At 46.9% G+C, this 16,879-nt stretch overlaps 1 non-coding gene across 1 annotated transcript; it reads right to left on the minus strand.

Annotated features, from left to right (window-relative positions):
• Positions 1–13,264: 13,264 nt before the first annotated feature.
• On the minus strand, positions 13,265–13,338 carry TRNAI-AAU (transfer RNA isoleucine (anticodon AAU)). Its single transcript has one exon. It is a non-coding gene; the product is annotated as a tRNA-Ile (tRNA).
• Positions 13,339–16,879: the final 3,541 nt, after the last annotated feature.

Raw genomic sequence — 16,879 nt, forward strand, 5'->3', positions numbered from 1 at the left:
AGTTTAAAGGGGTGCTGCCAGCCTAAAAATCATATTTTTCCAAACAAATTTCCTTCCATGTGTTCCTAAGAAAACCTTAATTTACTGACATTAAAATAATTTTTTAAAAATCGCATTTACTTTTCACTACCAGTGAAGCTGATTGTTTATGGTTTGCATTTCATTTGGCATAGACCATGAACATTTTGCATAAGATCCTGGCTGCTTATGGCTACAACTCTATGGGTATAAAGCAGCCAAAAGCCAGCTTCCCTGGCTACTCAGGAAGGATCTCTCCTATGTAGGAGGAGCCTCATGTGGCACTAGGGTGACCAGACAGCATATGTGAAAAATCAGGACAGGAGGTGGGGAGGCAATAGGAGCATATATAAGAAAAAGACCCAAAAAATCGGGACTGTCCCGAAAATCGGGACATCTGGTCATCCTAGGTGGCACAGAGACATGGATGTGGCTTGAGCAGGAGTGTCATGGTAACTCAGCAACCCTAGCTGCTGTAAGGGTCCCTTTGTGCTTTTGGCAGGCACAAATCAGAACAGCCCTCAGGCAGCACGAATTTATGCCAGAGTGCTGGAATGATGAAGAACAACTCCAGGATCTGAGAAGTCCAATGGTAGATTAAAGTCACCTTTGCATATTCCCTCTTCAGCTGTGCAGAGCACTCATCTGCCACAAACAACGATTTTATCCTTTCTTTTTTGTTTATTACAAAGACAAGGTGGGTGAGGTAACATCTTTTATTGGACCAACTTCTGATGGTGAGAGAGACAAGCTTTCGAGACACACAACCCACCTTGTTTCTCTAATATTCTGCGACCAACACAGCTATAACTACACGCATGCAACAACAATTGTTTATTGTCATTTTCACTTTCAGTGCTCAAGCACTAGCACAATGCTGCAATGGTTGAGTTGCTAGCACTGTAAGAGGATGTTTAAAACCTAACAAAAATCCATTTTCACTAGTTTTAAATGCCACAAACCTCTAAACTGTTTTTAAAAATATACACCCTATATTGCTTGGTTCTAAACTATCCCAGAGAAATAAAATAACCATCCTTTTCAATGTAACCAGAACATTTAACTAACAAATTAAACATGCAGAAGAATTTTAATTTTTTAAAAGCTTTTTAAATATCATGATAGGATCCATCAATTAGTTTAAATCAATCCACTTGGAACACTCGGTGCTCACCATTCCACTGGCAGGCGTATTCCTGGGCACATGCCCTCTGTGTGGTACATATACAAATCTTCCCTGCAAATTTTAAAACATCCAAACGGCAAAAAAGCATCCCTCCTTTGACCCTCAACCAACAGAGAACAGAAACATGAGACCAGTCACCTAAGCAGTAACTGATGCACTTTGGGACAGTAGCAGGAGGACTATTCGCACTGTTAGAGCTAATATGCCATCACTTGCTATCCACACAGGCACTGCACTGATGTCAACTGGCTTGGGCGGTGGGGGTTGACAAGGTGGTTAGGTGTGGCAGAGCAAGCACAATCCAAAGTGTTGAGCAAATGCCTGTGCACCACAGGTAGCAACTGTGTGTGCAGATGCAAGGTCTGCCTGTTACAGGTGTACTAGAGGGGAGGCTCCAAATGCTGGTTATCACCCTAATTTCTCGAATGTAGACAAGGTCCCACTGAGCAGGCCCAGAGTTGCATGCAGGTAAGGGCAAAACATCAAGGCAGGGTCCTGCAGATAATACATTTTCTCTTATTCCACCCCTGTGTAGCCAGAGCATGGCCTGGGAAGAAAATCCCAGGGGAACACTATTGCTACTGCAGCAAGGGGCTGGGGGTGAGGGAGCACGGGGAGAGGAGTTCTTCTAATGCTTCAGGCTGCGGCTTCTGATGGGGCTTCTTCTCATAAACAAACTACAGAAACGCAACCTAGATGGAGCTACGATAAGGTGGGTGCAAAACTGGTTGGAAAACCATTCCGAGAGAGTAGCTATCAGTGGTTCACAGTCATACTAGAGGGACATAACAAGTGAGGTCCCACAGGGATCAGTTCTGGGTCCGGTTCTGTTCAATATCTTCATCAATGATTTAGATAATGGCATAGAGAGTACACTTATAAAGTTTGCAGACGATACCAACGTGGGAGGGGTCACAAGTGCTTTGGAGGGTAGGATTAACATTCAAAATGATCTGGACAAACTGGAGAAACGGTCTGAAGTAAACAGGATGCAATTCAATAAGGACAAATGCAAAGTACTCCATTTAGGAAGGAATAATCAGTTGCACACATACAAAATAGGAAACGACTGCCTAGGAAGGAGTATTGCGGAAAGGGATCTGGGGCATCATAGTGGACCACAAGCTAAATATGAGTCAAGAGTGTAACGCTGTTACAAAAAAAGAGAAGAGAAACAAAAATGATTAAAGATCTAGAAAACATGACCTATGAGGGAAGTTTGAAAAAAATTGGATTTGTTTAGTCTGGAGAAGAGGGGACATGATAACAGTTTTCAAGTACATAAAAGGTTGTTGGAAGGAGGAGGGAGACAAATTGTTCTTCTTAACTTTTGAGGCTAGGACAAGAAGCAATGGGCTTAAATTGCAGCAAGGGAGGTTTAGGTTGGACATCAGGAAAAACTTCCTGTCAGGGTGGCTAAGCACTGGAATAAATTGCCTAGGGAGGTTGTGGAGTCTCCATCATTTGAGATTTTTAAGAGGGGGTTAGACAAACACCCAACAGGGAGGGTCTAGATAATACCTAGTCCTGCCTTGAGTGCAGGGGACTGGACTAGATGACTTCTGGAGGTCTCTTCCAGTCCTATGAGCCTATGGAGCAAAGGGGAGATGGGAACTTGTGTAATGCTGCAGGGGAGTGGAGCCCAGGTGGGAACGCAGGGCAGCTGCTGAGGTAACCCTGCAGGGCAGGTCTGAGCCCGGGCGCCGGGAGCAGAGGGGGACTGGGAAGCAGGGGAGCTCTGAGCCGCTCCCGCTGCAGGCCGATCACCCGGGAAGAATGGCATGCGGTGCCAGAGCAGCTGTGAGCCTCCTTGCACAGGCCCAGCGTCCCATCGGAATAACACTTCTTTCCTCTCCTTCGCCGGCTGCTCCAGCCCCTTGGCGTCCGAGTGAGACACAAGCTCAGCCCCGGCGCGGGCAGGTCCCGCGTGGCCCGAGCCTGCTGCAGCGAGCCCCGCTCCTGCCCCAGCTCCGCACTGAGACACCGGGGCAGCGGAAATCGCAGCGCCTGTCGCGCGCCCAGCGGCCCCGATCGGGGACTGGGCAGCTCGCAGGGCTCGCGAGAAGCAGGAGACGCCCGCCCGCCCGTCCTCAGCCTCTGCAGCCGCTGGCTGGGGGCCCCCCTCCCCTGCAACCGGAGATGCAGCGCTCGGCTGCTCCTCTGCCCTGAAATCCAGCTTCCCTCCCGCCACGGGCTTGTCCCTCCTCCGTACACAAAGGCTGGCGCGGGAGGGAGAGTCCCGGGGAGGGGTGGGGCCGGGGAGGCCGCAGGGGCAGGGGGCCGCGAGACCCCACCCGGGGCCGGGAGAGCCCCGCAAAGGAGGCACAGGACCCCCCGCCCGCAGCTGCCATAAGCTCCAGTGAACAAACCGGAGCGCTCCCCCCTTGGTGTGGGGCTGTGGGACACACTCACCGCCGGGCCGGGCCCAGCCGAGCCGCTTCCTCCTTCCCCCGCCGCCTCCGCTGCGCTCAGGGGCGGGAGGTTTCGGGTTACAGCGCCCCGGACCCCCCACAGCCGCCGCCAAAAGAGAGGCCCGGAGCAACTGCCCAACCCTCCTCCCTCCATCCCCCTTCCACACATCCCTCCTCCTCCCTCCATCTCCCTCACATCCCTCCCTCCAGCCCCCTTTCCTCCTCCCTTCACCCCCTCACATGCCTCCTGCCTTCATCCCCCTTTTCTCCTCCCTCCATCCTCCTTCCACACATCCCTCCTCCTAACCTGCTCCCTCCATCCCCCTTTCCTCCTCCCTACCTCCTTCCTCCATCCCTTCTCCCCTCCTCCCTCTATGCCCCTTCCACACATCCCTCTTCCTCCCTCTATCCTCGCTTTCCTCCTTCCCCCTTCCTCCTCTGTGTAGCCTAGTCCCTCTATGTCCACTTTCACATCCCTCCTCCTAACCTTCTCCTTCTATCCCCCTTTCCATATCTCTCCTCCTCCTAATCTCCACTATCCATTTCCCTTTCACATTTTTTCCATCCACCCTCCTTTCCACATCCTTCTTTTTCCATCCCCTCCATCCATCTCCTTCCATCCCCTTTCTGTTCTATCCCCCCTTCCAGATCTTCGCCTCCCCATCCTGTTTTCCACTTCATCCTTCCTCCATTCCTTTCTTTTTTCAGAGTAGTAGCCGTGTTAGTCTGTATCAGCAAAAAGAATGAGGAGTACTTGTGGCACCTTAGAGACTAACAAATTTATTAGAGCATAAGCTTTCGTGGGCTACAACCTGAAGCAAATACTCACCAGCAACCACACACCACGCACCAAAAACACTAACCCAGGAACCTGTCCTTGCAAGAAAGCCCGATGCCAACTCTGTCCACATATTTATTCAAGTGACACCATTATAGGACCTAATCACATTAGCCACGCCATCAGGGCTCATTCACCAGCACATCTGCCAATGTGATATATGCCATCATGTGCCAGCAATGCCCCTCTGCCATGTACGCTGGCCAAACCGGACAGTCTCTATGCAAAAGAATAAATGGACACAAATCTGACATCAGGAATCATAACATTCAAAAACCGGTAGGAGAACACTTCAACCTCTCTGGCCACTCTAAAAGATTTAAGGGTGGCAATTTTGCAACAGAAAAGCTTCAAAAACAGACTCCAACCAGAAACTGCTGAGCTTGAATTGATATGCAAACTAGATACCATTAATTTGGGTTTGAATAGAGACTGGGAGTGGCTGGGTCATTACAGATATCGAATCTATTTCCGCATGTTAAGTATCCTCACATCTTCTTGTCAACTGTCTAAATGGGCCATCTTGATTATCACTACAAAAGTTTTTTTCTCCTGCTGATAATAGCTCATCTTAACTAATTAGCCTCTCACAGTTTGTATGGTAACTTCCAACTTATCTGATTATATATATATATATATATATGTATATGTTCCATTCTATGCATCCAATGAAATGGGCTGTAGCCGATGAAAGCTTATGCTCTAATAAATTTGTTAGTCTCTAACATTCCTTCAGGCTCAGATGAGGCATAGAACAGCGAAGGCATTTGCCCAAAATCACACAATAAGTCAGTAGCAGAGGCAGGAATAGAACCCAGACATCCTGACTCCTCATCCCTTAAACTTAAAGCATCATGGGCCATGGCAAATCTCAAAGGGACAGCCTCGTTACAAATTAAGAACCACCTGGGTCAATCTGTGGCTAGGTCTTTAAGGTGCTCTGGCTAGATGTTCAGTTTGTCCATCATCACTGGCAATCTTATTGCACCACCAAAACTTTTCACACCTAAGTGATCATTAGCAGTGTAGGGGCATTCCTTGGTATACATGCTTCAGAATTCATTGGTCTTCCATTCTAATAATATATCCATGCCAAGAAAGCTGCCAAAATTGAACAAGTGCTGATCTAGCGTTTTAGAAAATTGCACATGCCTTTCCATTGCAATGTATTTACATCACAAAGTATTTACTTCATAATGTATTGTAAATGTATAATGCAGTGATCATTGTTCCTAAACAAAATACATATTTATATTATCACCACTTTAAGAAAATTGGGCTCTGGGGATTGTAGTATCGTGTGTGCAGGTTTGTTGTCTTGCGACTAAAAGGGTGGGACTGAGACAACATTAGAGGGTTTGATTGTTCAGCAGCTGAAGAGCTGCATTAAACTGCAGACCAATCAGAACCCTGATATCAGCAAAAAGAGTAATTTATAATTTAACAGTCAGATGCACAGGCAGGGGTGGTGCTGGGGAAGGGACTTGTGGGGGCTAGAGCCACCCCAAAATTTGCTTTAGCCTCCCCCCCCCCCCCGCCAACCATGCCTCCCAGTGCAAAGGTCAAACATTAGGCAGAAGTAAGGGTGGCATGGTATGGCATTGCCGCCCTTACTTCTGCAGTTTTATGCTGCCGCTGCCAGCTGCCAAGCTCCAAAGACAGTGCTGCCACCGGCAGCAGCACAGAAGCAAGGCTGGCAATCAGGTGCTAAGTCTGCTGTGAAAAGTGACTTTGACAAAGTTTCTTCATGCCCCCCCAAGTATTAAACAGAAACTATTTTTAAAAATAACCTTTCTGTTTATAACAATAATTCAATTAAAATGTGTTTTAGTCTTAATTTAAAAGTGGTGGAAAACATAAATTGCTTTTATCTTTTACAGTGGGGTTATAAATTTAGCATTTAAAATGTGTTAAATATAGGAAATGTGTTTTTTTAATGTGGGGAGGAGGTCACACTCAGAAGCTTGCTGTAAGAAAGGGGTTGCCAATACAAAAAGTTTGAGAGCCACTGAATTACAGCAACCCTGCAGGCTGCTCTTACATACTACAGCCTTATGAAACTATTAGCTGATCCGCAGTTTAGAACAGATAGAGCTCTTTGCACTTGGCCACTGCCCCTCTCCCCAAGATGCACTCTCACCTGTCTCATCCTTACACTATAGTTTGTATGGAAGGGCACATAAAGCTATGCAAGCTCTATGCTTCCCTTGTGCTGGGGAATTCTCAAGACAATTCTGGCCCATTTGTGCTACAGAGCAGCCTAGAGTGACCCAGCATCTAATCATCTCATTTTATTCAGTTGATGGTCTAACATTTTCATCTAATTTTACCAGTCCTATCAATCAATATCTTGACACTGCATTTTTTAGGCTCACTACACTATCATAAATATTTTGCTCAACCTTCCAAACAATGTCAGCTTGGGACAGAGTCCAAGTGCTAGATTCTCTGCTGGTGAGATCCACGGAGTGCACGTGTGTGTGTGTGTGTGTGTGTGTGAGAGAGAGAGAAAGTGTTCAAACTGATTAAAGGTTAAATTTGGTTAAAGTTCCCTATGGGAATAGCTATACCAGCATAAGCACCTTTATACTGGTATAACTGCATCCACTCTAGGGGATGTGTATTGCTTAATCTATATTGGTATAATTATAGTTAAGGCTATGATTTTAGCGCAGAGGTCACAGTGTTCATGGTAACTGTGAACTTGAATCAAGTCAGTGACCCTGCAGCCATGGCTCCTGTCCCATGGGGCTGGGCCCGCCTCCCCACCCTGGGTTTGTGACATGGCCCATGTGGTTGCAGCTGTTACAGCTCAGAGCAACTGCACCTGTATTCCCCTCTGTGGAACAGCATGGGCACCTCCTCTAGGCTTCTGGCTCCCCAGCCTTTGTCTCTGTTAGATGGAGACATCCGTCTGTCTCCCTTCTGACTGGAGTATTTCCAGGCTGCACAGTCCTCTGACTATCCTGTGATATCCCCAGCAAAAGACAGGCTGCTTAAGCAGGCTTCTTTTGCCTTGTCTTCGGAGATAGGTAACAGTGTAATTGGCACAGTTCTAAGTTACCACACAGCTCTTTCTAAGGAAGCACATTTATTCTTAAGGTAAAAGCAATTCATGGAAAAAATATTAAAATAATAAAAGAACCTGTTTGCATGCTAATAAATTTACCAAAGATTACCCCAACTCCAACATGGGCTCTGGGAAATGAGCAACCCTTCAGACTCCCACACAGGAGTTTACAAGTTCATAACACCCTTTTGCCCAGAACAAAAACATTCATGAGTTTGTGAGGCACTCATTTATCCAGTTTGGGCCTTTGAAGAAACCATGAATAGGTAATCTGCCAGGCACAGCTTCAGAGGCGGGTCATTTACATTCCCACACCCAGGGCTTAAATTCTTAAAGATTATTTCCCAGAGCGCCCCTCCCCCATTTGGGGCTCCAGGCTTTAGCTCCACAGGTGGAGGGTGTGGGAGGTGCCGGGGCTCGGTCCTTCAGCCCCTGCAGTGCCTCCCGCGGGGCTGAAGACCTGAGCCCCAGCACATCCCACAAGGCTGAAGCCCTCAATCCCTGCGCATGCTGCAGGGCTGAAGCCTGAGCTAGGGTGCCTCCCGTAGAGGGAAAGCCCCGAGCCCTGGCACCTCCTGCGGGACTGAAGCCCTGGTGCATGCCACGGGGATGAAGCCCTGATGCCTCCCATGGGTCTGAAAATATTTACAGGAGCTCTGCTCTGGTGGGCTCCAGCTGAATTTAAGCCCTGCCCTCACCCCATGCATTTCCTAGGAAACCTGCTCAATTAATAATTTACACTGTTACAAAAATTTCTTTGAAGTTCCTAACCATGATAATCACGGTCCAGACACCGCAAGAGGAGAACACGGGGTTCCCAGCTGCTGGGTGACACAGTAGCTGCATGGAAAATGCTCAGCTCTGCACTCCTGGGGCAGCCACCTACGGCACAGGTATTTCTCAAGTCTCCCCATTACGGTCACAGTTAAAGTCATAAGAAAAGGAAAAAAGACAGGAGGCCAGCCTGATGCCTCTCTGCTTTTCTCTCTTCCTCGCCCCTTGACCAGCTGCCACCCAGTTTGACTGGGCAATTGTCCTTGGCCAGAGTATTTCCCTTTGCGACTCTGAAACGTGCCCCAACGTGCAGGTCTTGAAGCTGGGCCCAGTGGCGGAAGGCGATGTACAGGCTTTTGCTAGGGCAAGCAGGCAGGGGTGGTCTTGGGGGCTAATTGGCTCTATGGAGATTAAAATCAGCACTGTGGGGCAAGAACGAAAGTCACCACAAAAAGGAAGAAACGTGGTGGCTGAGCAAAGCATTTCTTTCTCCCACCTTCAGAAGGCACTGCTCTCCCCATTGGGGAATCAAACCCCAGTCTCTCATATGACAGATAGGGATACTCACCACTATACCAGCAAAGAACAGAGCATAACCTTGCACTGCATGGAGCCCCAAGACACCAGCTATGACCAGCTTACACCACACAGGCCCCACCAAGCAACAACACCCCTTGCTCTCTTTTCCTTTCTAAAGGCTTTGGCTGCAGCAACAGCCCTGGGAAAAGCCCTGGCCCTCCTTACATGTCCTTGCCCAGCGGGCTGCCTTTGGGGGCTACACAGCTCTTCCCACAACACCTGCCTGGGACTTTGCCCTCACTGAAGGGCTGCTCAGCACCTTCTTCCTCTTACAACTGATTCTTTCTTCCCTCCCCCTTCCACACTTTAGACATTCCTCAAATTCACACCATCACAAACTCACCTATGGCCCCTTTGGCTTTAGAAGCAACTCTTGAGGGCTGCAGCTTCTCAGGCCCGCAGATCCTTCCTTTCAACACTCAGTGGCCGGACATTTGAAATGCAGTGGTTTCCAGGATGGAATACTCTGCTTCTGGACGTTGGCGCCCAGGAAGAATTCCTGTTACTCTTCCCAGTTACTCTTTTTCTAATGGATGTACCTGATTGACTTTCCTTTACCAAGCAGAAACTAGCTGCTGGCTTTCTTTGCAAATGAACGCAATCAGGCTAAGTCACTAGGCAAGCGTCAGGAGATCCCCCACCAAAAATCAAAGCCGTGATTCAGATTCAAACTGAGGTTACTGCAGCCACGGCACAGAATACTAACCAATATACAATCACAGCCACTTGAACCCCAAGGAAAAAACAGTTGAATTAACAATGTTATTGTGCTATAAAATATGTCAAGTAAGGTGTTTTATGAAAGCTTGTAATGTAATTTCCCCATGGTTTATAAAAAGAAAAGGAGTACTTGTGGCACGTTAGAGACTAACCAATTTATTTGAGCATGAGCTTTCGTGAGCTACAGCTCACTTCATCAGATGCATACCGTGGAAACTGCAGCAGACTTTATATATACACAGAGAATATGAAACAATACCTCCTCCCACCCCACTGTCCTGCTGGTAATAGCTTATCTAAAGTAATCATCAGGTTAGGCCATTTCCAGCACAAATCCAGGTTTTCTCACCCTCCACCCCCCCAACACAAATGCACTCTCCTGCTGGTGATAGCCCATCCAAAGTGACAACTCTTTACACAATGTGCATGATAATCAAGTTAGGCCATTTCCTGCACAAATCCAGGTTCTCTCACTCCCTCACCCCCCTCCAAAAACCCACCCCCATACACACACAAACTCACTCTCCTGCTGGTAATAGCTCATCCAAACTGACCACTCTCCAAGTTTAAATCCAAGTTAAACCAGAACATCTGGGGGGGGGGGGTAGGAAAAAACAAGAGGAAATAGGCTACCTTGCATAATGACTTAGCCACTCCCAGTCTCTATTTAAGCCTAAATTAATAGTATCCAATTTGCAAATGAATTCCAATTCAGCAGTTTCTCGCTGGAGTCTGGATTTGAAGTTTTTTTGTTTTAAGATAGCGACCTTCATGTCTGTGATTGCGTGACCAGAGAGACTGAAGTGTTCTCCGACTGGTTTATGAATGTTATAATTCTTGACATCTGATTTATGGTTTATGTTAGTCACATCTCCTCTACATGAGTTCCATACAATCCTACAATAACACATAAACAATCGCAATGCAATGGATCGCAAAAGTATTAAACTTAATTCAATGCAGTTTACCCAGTATATTGTAGAAGACTGCTCCCCTGTCACAGCAGCACCACTCAGGTTTGGTGTGTCCACCCCTCTGCAGATGTAGACAGAGAGGAAAAGGGGCAAATTTGATTGGCATTGCAACCTAGCACGCATAGTCACAGTGCCACTCAGGTTTGGTGTATCTGCCCCACCGTCTCTGTGACCCAGGGACCCCTTGGTTTGAATTGGCAGAGGGCATAAGGAGTACTTAGAGGTTTACAGGGATCCCCTGGGTCTGCTACTGTGCTAAAGGTGGCATGTGAAGTCTCTACTGACAACCAGTATCATGCTGGTCATCCTAATAATTGCAAGATGTATGTACGCATAATATTTAAGAAGGTATGTATCTATACTGAACGCTATGTTCTGAAGGTATGTGAGTTAGGACAGGACAGGTTGCCAGACGGTCATAAATGAGTTCTGTTTAGGCAGATAGATACTTCTGTCTCTGGCTGATCATTTTGTATTTTATGCCTCACAATGTGACTAGTTGCATTACTAAGCCTGATGCTAATGAAGATTGTGAATTCATGTGAGAGAAGACCAGCAGGGGGGAAAAAACAGTGAGGGGGGTCATCTTGTTTATGAATAAAGACAATTAATTTGGGGAGCATAACTGGGGGTACTGAGGTACACCTTGGATTCTTCACCAAGGAGACAAACTTTTGTCAGGGTTACTCAATGGCGTATAGGGGTTTGTGTTTTAATGCATCTCAATTTTTCACTTCAACCTCCAGATGTGAGTAATTAAAGTTAAGAAAAGATGTGTTAAACTTTAAAAATCACCCAGAAAGACGGTGTCACTGAGTTTGGCAAGGACAAATTTCACGTTGTTGGTAATGTGCTGTAATGTGCTGTTCTGTACTGTATGCAGCAAGGCTGTAGATTACATGGAAAGCGCTAAACATAAACTGAATGAAAATAAATGAAAACAAGAGGCTGAAACAGCAAGGCCATCAACAACAGTAAAGAACAATGCACTGTGACTGGATCATTCCAGCTTTTTTGTGAATTAAAAAAACCTGCAATTTTCTGAAAGTACAGAATACATAGAAGTAGTTGGTCTTATATAAAAATACAAATTGCAGTTTATTATTTTTATTTTATTATAATGATTGATGGCACTGGTAGGCTTAAAACTTGCTTAAAACTTGTAAATATACGAATTAAACGTGTTTTACCGATGCCTATATATACTGAGGCTAGGGAAACTAAAGTTCTGCATTTCATTTTAATCATAGAATCATAGAATATCAGGGTTGGAAGGGACCTCAGGAGGTCATCTAGTCCAACCCCCTGCTCAAAAGCAGGACCCATCCCCAATTAAATCATTAAATCAGAAAAACAAGGATTTTTTTTAATGAGAAAATTTTGGGTTTTTTACCATAGAAAACTAGGATCCCTGGTTATGAGTTTATTTTACATGTAATCCTTCATTTCTGATACTTTGACTTGCTACTTCTGGAATCTCTACACCAGAGGTTTTCAAACTGGGGGTCAGAACCCCTCAGGGGGGTCACAAGGTTCTTACATGGGGTGTAGTGAGTTGTCAGCCTCTACCCCAAACCCCGCTTTGCCTCCAGCATTTACAATGGTGTTAAATATATAAAAATTGTGTTTTTAATTTATAAGGAGGGGTCACACTCAGAGGCTTTCTATGTGAAAGGGGTCACCCATACAAAAGTCTGAGAACCACTGCTCTACACTTGTTTCCACAACAAACAGGTAAGTGCCATGTGTTAAACAGAGCAGCGATCTGAGGTGGGACCGGGAAGCTGGGGTGTGCGGCTCCTTTGGGCGCAGTAGATCTGTGAATTCTGGGTGCCCAGCGGAACAGGGACTGGTCAGTCCAGGGGAGACTGGAGGGTTGAAGCGCCTGCAATGCCCATGCCAATGGGGCGCAGACCCCTGCCAGCAGGTAGAGACAATGCTAAGGCCAGGTGGTAGCGAGGTGCCTCAGCCTTGGGGACCCCAGGAAGCTTTGCAGTCCCTGGGGAGGGCGGGATGTGCCAAATCCGAGCGGAACTGCAGACACCTGGACCAGGTTGCAAGGCCCAGAGCAGGGCCCAGGACTGGAGCCACCCCTGGGGGCAGGACAGGCTGGTGTAATGTAGGATACTGCTCTGCATAGGAATGTGCTACTTGCGGGTACTGAGCATGCTCAGTTCATCTGCTGAAGCCACTGCCCTTCACCCTGCCCTTACACCCGTAGGATTCTGTTGACTGCTTTTGACAGGGGTTAAAAAGTGGCAAAGGGGACAAATCGGGGGGAAGGGGAGCAGGGTTTGAGCAGGGGGTGGAAATTTACTGATCTGGGGGGTCAAGCAGCTGGAGGCAGCAGTAGGAGAGGGGCTAAAGGGAAAATCAGGGATGAGGGGGAGAGGAGGTGGAGTTAAGCCCAGGAGTGAGGCATGGGCAGAGGGTGTTAGAGGGCAAAACCTGGCACAGGCAGGGGCCCAGGGGGTAACAGTTACCCCAGTGGGACTGAGACACCAGTGTTTGCCAAAATGATGGTTAGAAGGGACCTCAGGAGGTCATCTAGTCCAACCCCCTGCTCAAAGCAGGACCAATTCCCAATTTTTGCCCCAGATCCCTAAATGGCCCCCTCAAGGATTGAACTCACAACCCTGGGTTTAGCAGGCCAATGCTCAAACCACTGAGCTATCCCTTCCCCCAAAAGGTGCATGGCCCGTACGGGGATCGAACCCGTGACCTTGGCGTTATTAGCACCACGCTCTAACCAACTGAGCTAACCGGCCGGTCATAATGACAAGCTGCAACAGCACTGTGCTAATTATGAAGCTGTTTTTCTATTTTCCTTATAAGGATTCATTAATAATGCTTGAGTGGTGGAAAATTACTCATCGGTTCGGCTTGAACATGGACCTATATAAGACTGGTGTTACAGGGGCAGGGCAGAGAGAAATCAGGCTGGCACCTGTGCGTGACCATCTCTGACTCTCTCTTCCTGCATGCTTGTACTCAATAAAAGGCCTCAGACTGTTTGAACCAAACAGAGAGTGTGACTCATTTTCCACAACACCCTATGCATTTCTTAAGTCTCTAGGTGGTGGGATAAGGGGGTGTAATTGTTGCAAAGGGCCAGTGTACATAAATGGCCGACACTCTGTCTCCTGGCAACTGATAGCCTGAGCCCTTCCCCCCTGCAAGGTGATAGCTAAAGGCGTTGGAGAACAAAGGAATCAGGTGACTTCCTGGCCCTGGAAAGGGACAAAGCCCGGAGGAGGAGGGGCTGGAGAGTGAGTCAGTTTGGGGCTGGCTGGGGACATGGAGTGAAATGCAGACGCGATTGTCTGGCTCACTGCCCCCCAAAATGGACCCGGCTGAGGGGTCCTGTTCTCTGTACCTACAAGCTCGGTTTTAGACCGTGTTCCTGTCATCTAATAAACCTCTGTTTTACTGGCTGGCTGAGAGTCACGTCTGATTGCAAAGTTGGGGTGCAGGACCCCCTGGCTTCCCCAGGACCCCACCTGGGCGGACTCACTGTGGGAAGTGCACGGAGGGGCAGAGGATGCTGAACGCTCCAAGGTCAGACCCAGGAAGGTGGAAGCCGTGTGAGCTTCTTGCCTGAAGACAGTCTGCTCACAGAGAGACTTCACCAGAGTCCTGACTGGCTTCCTAGGAAGCAGTTCCAGAGCATCGCCTGGGGACTCCGTGACAATTATCTTGGTTAATAGCCAATCTACTTATCCTGAGGGACTGATTTAATTCTTTGTTCAACCCATTCATAGTTTTTCTTTTCAAAATATAATGAATACACATCTACATCTACAACCCCAAGATACCTTTACAACCACAAGAATTCTAAATTCATGAGTTATACACCAAGTCAAGAAATTTTAATAAAGAAATTATATCTTTTTTTTGTGCCTTTTTGTTCCTTAGCCTGTAGGGTGCAGTAAGGCCAGTTCCAATGCCTTAAGCCTAAACACCTGAATGAATCTTAGTGTACCCTCATACTGTTCCTGTTACCTCTCCCAAACATTTCATATACCTAAGGCCATATCTACACTTTAAGTGTGGGTTAACTCAAGTTATGTCAGCATAGAGTCACTAAGGTTACCATGTCACTTGTGTGCATGCCTCCTGGACTCTGCCTCAGCAGTCAGAGTACTCACCAGAAGCACTTGTATAGATTCAGATTGAGGTGCACCATGAATAAATATCCCACTGTCCACCCACTGTATTTTGGGAAGCTTTGGTTTTGCAGTGTATGCTGGGTACCAAACAGGTCAGACAGGGGTGGTTGTGGCCATGGGATCAAACTTCTTATAATACATTGTTAACCATCCACTAATTTTACGTGTATCCCATACATAAACGTATACATAATGTTTACACCTTTTTTTCTAAACCTATTAACCTGCCTGGCCCTCCTCACTGTCTGCCATCTCACACAGAATCATGGAGCTTGCATGGCTCTGCACTATTCTCATGAGCGTTTTCACCCAAAGATGCATGCTCCTTTAGTATTTGCAGATCAGCAAACATACATGTGGGGTGTGACATTATACTCTACATTCTTTATGAAAATATGCTTATGATATGGATATGACATAGCTAATATATACTTTATGCAAGATGGCTGATGTGGGATATCATTGCAAAACTTAAGACCTATTGACTGTGTTTATCCAACCTGTATGCATGTAATGTTTGTATCTGAGGCTAGAAATATTGACCATGTCTCTGTATTTCAAATGTGCTCTGTTGGATGAGGCCAGACAATGTGTTATAGGCCAGTGGTGTGTTATAATTTGTTCTGCTTGTGCAAATACTCTTTATATTTCAGATCCCTGATGTAAAATAGCCAAACTGCGCGTCTCAACCTGGGCCCGTGTGATTTTAGTCAGTTGGATAATTTGGTTATTTTTCTTCATTAGTTTGTACAGACTTATCCAACTGACCCACAAAGAAAAGTTAAAGTTTATAATATTACTGGTATCCAGTGTGTTAGTTCTTTTATCCTCATGAGTTGGGAAGTAATAGGTTAAGGTGGGAGTTTTTAACATAGTTATATTACACATACATTGCTCTACTGGTGGTTCTTGCCACAAAAGGTCCTCTAATCCAATGGCACTGTAGTGAGGTCGAAACTCACCAGCGCAGTGCCCCCTGCTGGTTGTCTAGGGAATTAGCTCTCCACTGTACAGAGCGCCTCCTACCGGCCAGTATCTTGCCTGCCGCTGGCACCCTTGTACCTGCAGGACCCCGGTGCCCTTTACCTTGAGGTGCTGCCCCCGCAGTAATCCCTTATTCTGGGTTTTCCCTCCCAGGGAAATCCCCAACCCTCGCAACCCATCTTGCCTCAGTGGCTACTGCCAGTCATCATCTAGCCCCCGCTCACTAGGGCAGACTACAGTGTAATGGCCACCCATCATTGGCAAGGGGTTAGGACCTGCTGCCTTTGCCTATCCCCGTGCTGCAGCCCCAGTACCTTTTCAAAGGCCTTCATCAAGGCCTGCAGCCTAGGGGTCTAAGGGGCTGGAGCTCCCCAGCTCCCCTTGCCCTTCCCCAGCACTGCTCCACTTCAGGTACCTTACTCCCCTTCCCACTCACTCCAAGGCTAGCGTGAGACTTCTCCAACTTCTGGCCCACAGCCCTCTTATCAGGGCCAGCTGGGCCCTAATTGAGCTGGCCACAGCTGTGTACCATCCAGAAACATATGTAAGGAAAAGGTTATTTTCATGTTTTGTCAGCAAAGGAGTTAAGACTGTCATATCTTTAGCTCCTACCCAATCCATCTCACTTTCTGTTAGCCTAATAGCTAATGTTTTTCAGAACACCACAGGGCTAACAGGTACAGCCCGTCACAGCTCTCAGGAACTGCTAATAGTAAGAATTCACTAGGGCTATCTGATGTAGCTGATTCCTACAGTTAGCAGTCTCGCATATCACTGGTGCGAGAAATTGCTGTCTGTAGGAATTCGCTTCATCATATTGCAGTGTCACAGGTCGCACATCCCTACACTTTGCAGCAGCGACAGGTCCAACTTTGCTAAAAAGGTTTCAGAGTAACAGCCGTGTTAGTCTGTATTCGCAAAGAGAAAAGGAGGACTTGTGGCACCTTAGAGACTAACCAATTTATTTAAGCATAAGCTTTCGTGAGCTACAGCTCACTTCATCGGATGCCTACTGTGGAAAATACAGAAGATGTTTGTTTTTATACACACAAATCATGAGAAAATGGGTGTTTATCATTACAAAAGGTTTTCTCCCCGCCCCACTCTCCTGCTGGTAATAGCTTATGTAAAGTGATCACTCTCCTTACAATGTGTA

The sequence above is a fragment of the Eretmochelys imbricata genome, chromosome 1 (genome assembly GCF_965152235.1).
Source record: "Eretmochelys imbricata isolate rEreImb1 chromosome 1, rEreImb1.hap1, whole genome shotgun sequence".
In the NCBI taxonomy this organism is placed as follows: domain Eukaryota; kingdom Metazoa; phylum Chordata; order Testudines; family Cheloniidae; genus Eretmochelys; species Eretmochelys imbricata.